The sequence below is a fragment of the Papio anubis genome, chromosome 10, assembly GCF_008728515.1.
Source record: "Papio anubis isolate 15944 chromosome 10, Panubis1.0, whole genome shotgun sequence".
Lineage (NCBI taxonomy): Eukaryota > Metazoa > Chordata > Mammalia > Primates > Cercopithecidae > Papio > Papio anubis.
Genome location: NC_044985.1, coordinates 112226110 through 112230297, shown reverse-complemented (window position 1 = coordinate 112230297; position 4188 = coordinate 112226110).

The following is a 4188-nucleotide window of genomic DNA, read 5'->3' as shown; positions in this document are numbered from 1 at the left end:
TGCCTCAGCCTCCCGAGTAGCTGGAACTACAGGCCCCCACCACCACGCCTGGCTAATTTTTTGTATTGTTAGTAGAGACAGGGTTTCACCGTGTTATTCAGGATGGTCTCGATCTCCTGACCTTGCAATCTGCCCGCCTCGGCTTCCCAAAGTGCTGGGATTACAGGCGTGAGCCACTGCGCCTGTAATTATCTTATCTTATCTCATTGCATTGGTGGAAAAATTCTTAAGAATGTGTAAAATGTATCTTTTTATCCTAATGCATTACACAATTTAATAAAAGGAAATAAAATATCTCCAATACTTTAACTTTTTCACATATATATCTTTCAATTCTTGTGTAGAAATTAAGTCACTCTCTTAAAGGAACACTATGTAGTGTTTATGTGAATTATTTCGGATACTTATGACTTGCAAGTGAAAAGAGAATCTCAAACTGTAGAAAAGATGGTTTTCAAAGTGCAAGAAGGATGAGAACGGTAAGATCACTGATACTGTAAATGGAACCATAATTCTTTTTTTCACAGACTATTTTCATAATAGCAGAATATCAAATAATTTCTATTAGGATTCAAAAGGATTAGAGAAATAAATGTTTGGTACAAAATGACAATATTTTAAAACATACTATACTTTATAGTCAGCAAAAATACAATGTTAGTGTAAAATTCACGTAATGGAGACATAACCCTTTTTGTTAAAAGTGAGCAGTTGCTTCTAATTCTGCTTCCACTTTCCATAAACTGTAACCTCCATCTACTCAACAGAAATACTATTCAACAAAGAGTTTAATTACTTCTTCTTTCCCTCTCTGTGTGGATTTGGGAAATCAGTCTTATTTTTCTGGACATCACCCCTTCCTTTATAAAATGGTAACAATAATAGTTTCTTTGTGAGGACTGTTAGAGACAGTGTCAGTGCAGCACTTAAGACCTGGTACTTTGCAAGTGATAAAAAATTGGCGGTCATCATAATCAATGCCATCATTTTTATACATACGTGGAGAAGAGACAAGACCAAGGGGGTCAGAAATAGACACAAATGGGTTCAAATTCTTCTGTGCCTCCTATTATCTTTGTGGTCTTGTAAAAATTAGTTAATTTATCTCAGTCTACATTTTCTTATTAATAAATGATAGGCTAATGATCGCCTCTTACAGTGCTGGGTGAGGGTTAAATGAGATTAAAAGTGCAGAACACTTAGTAACAATTAGGTTAATAGGAGAAACCAATACATGTTTTCTTTCTTTATTTTACCCAGAACTACTGAACACTATATGTACTGATCCATTGTGGAATTATTAAGGAAAATACATTGAAATAGGTGGTATTCTTGTCAAAGATATATACAGATGGCTAGATGGATAGATTGGTAAGTAGATAGAAAGATTTCACTATTTGCGTATAATTGCACCTTGCTTTCAGGATAAACTGCTACAGGAAAATACATATTTATAAAAGTCTGAAAATGACAAAATCATCAAAGATATATTTTGCAAAAAGAATAAAAACTATGAATATACCCCCTGCTTGATGTTCAACACTCCTACTACACATTTCAAGGTCAAAGATGGCATGTGGTTTCCTATCTGAAATTGATAGTCACCCTGTTTTCCTTCATTGACCTCTTTTTATAATGTAAGTTTGATCCTTTTCAATGGATCACAAGCACTTATCCAGGTCACTCCATAGACAAGTAGCAACAAGAGGAACATTGTATTTAACCTTTGCCGCTCAGCAAACTTTGACATTTTATCTTATCTTGTATATAGTGTCTAATAAAGTGGGTGGTGTTATTAATGCCAACATTTCTTTTGACACTCACTACTCTGACTTTAAATACTTTCATGCCACCTTTATGTTTTTCGTTGTAATCTGCTATGGAAAATGCCTTCACTGAGGTATTTTTGTATATTTACAACTTACAACATAGAATACAATTTTAAAAGACAGCAAAATACAGTGTTGGGAATTACAGAAAAATTAATATTTTTGGTTTTGTATTTTTGAAGTCTCAGTGCTCAATGCCAACTGTAGATACAGCATCCTTTGACTCCAGATTTCTGGGGGAAAAAAATGCAATCAAGTTGTGCTTGACAAAGCATTTTAAATCCATCTTCTACCTCTCTTGCCTAGCCAGAGGTCTCTCAAGAACCACTCAAATGGTTCTTCAGGGGCATGGAGAAGACTGTGAGATGGCAAATGCAATATTATTGGATCAAATAAATGTCAAGATTAGTGATCTGCACTAGTAATGATCTGGATTGCTGGAGAACTCTGTTGCAGCCTAAGAGGCAAGCCAACTAAAAAGAATAATTGGCTTCCCTTCCCACTACCAGTTAGGGAGACTCCACACTGTGCAGAATTAAGAGGCAAAGAAGACAATGGGGAGACAATGAGTTGTCACAGAGCTAACAACCCACACCCACTTACAAAGTCACCAGAAAGAGCTTCGGCATCACTATTACATATGTTGACAGCCATGAACAAGACATAGATTATTTAAATAAATGTAAAAGATCATTTTTTATCTACCCGGAAGTTAACTCAGATTGTACTATAAATTCATCCCACAAATAAGCTTGCTTACATGCATGCATGCAAATTTTAAGTGTAAAATTCAGTGAAACTTTGTTGATAATAGTAACTTAGTCAAACACTTTTAATAAGCTATATAATCCACGAATAGTTGACTAGTGAAATTAGAGTACACCATAAAGAGAATGTTATGTAGCTACTGAAAAGAGCTTCATATATATATATATATTTGTGTACAAACACACACATACCCCAAGATAAATTTAAAGATTTTTTAAGGAGACAAAAAAAGTGTAGAACTTTGCAGAGAAAATGAAGACTAACAAATATAGGCATTTACTTTATTTAAAAACACACCTCTAAAAATTGGTAACAGTGGTCATTTCTCAGGAGGACTTAAGGTGAGAGTACATGGTGTTTGACTGTTTTTGTTAATTTTGAATTTTAACTCATACAAAAGGCCCATTTCCTGATGGAATTCATATTCATGAATGAATCCAACATTCATGTCAAAAGATGTTACCAAAATTGCAGTACCATTTATCTATAAAGTTATTTTGAACACTGAATATTTATTATATTTTCTTACAAATATATCAAAATAAATATTCACCAAAAGCAATATTAACAAATAGGCTCTTCATGCTTGTATAATCTTCTTTCTCTTCTTCTTCTTCTTCTTCTTCCACTTCTTCTTCTCCTTGTACTTCTCCTGTTTAAACCTCATTTAAAATTAGGAATTTAATTGTGGTGTGTGGAATACTTACACTATCTTCTTTAGAAAAAAAGAAAAGTAAAACAGCAAGAAAATGCCCGTCGAGGATAGAAACAAAATTTGAGAGAAAGTTTTCAAATAATTATTAAGATGGCTAAATTTGAGGGCATTTGCTTGTACTGCCAAAAGAATTATTTAGTACGCTGACCAACTCTGCAAAATGGAACTAAATTAGCAGTGTTAAGAAGTCCGCACAGAATACCTTTTGTTAAAATTGCATCAGAGTGTAAAAGCATCTTCAGAGAATTCTGTGCTGTATCAGTTCTTCTGGGAGGATTTGAAACAAAAAAGCTGTTTTATGAGGCAGGATAATGTATTATAGTAGTAGTTAGGAGTATAGCCTCTAGAGTCGTACTCCCTGGATTCAAATTTCAGCACAGCCACTTCTCTCTACAGAGCTTTGGACAATTTCTCAAATGTTCTGCGCCTGTTTCCTTATCTGTCATAGTCAGATAATAATAGCAGATTCCCTGCAAAGTTGTGAGGATCAAGTGATTAATATAATGCACCTAAGCCATGCCTAGAAGATAGTGTTTTGTAAACATTGATTATTCATGTCTTAGTATTATTGTTTTTATCTGCCAATAAAAATACTTACTGAATTATCACGTGCATGTCTTTCTAACATGCAGACATAGCAACTAAAAAACCATCAATTTATCATCATTAAACCTGTGTTTTTTTCTGACTCTAACACTTATTGGGTATGTGACCTTGGCAATGTCACTTCATGTCTCTTGGGGTGATTAAGACACCCCAGTCTGACTTCTCTACTGAAAAATGGGGTTCACTCATCTGATTGTCTTGAAAATCTAATGCAGTTTTCTGAGAAAGTAAATTTAAATATTGAAATGTTATATACATATGAAATTAGTA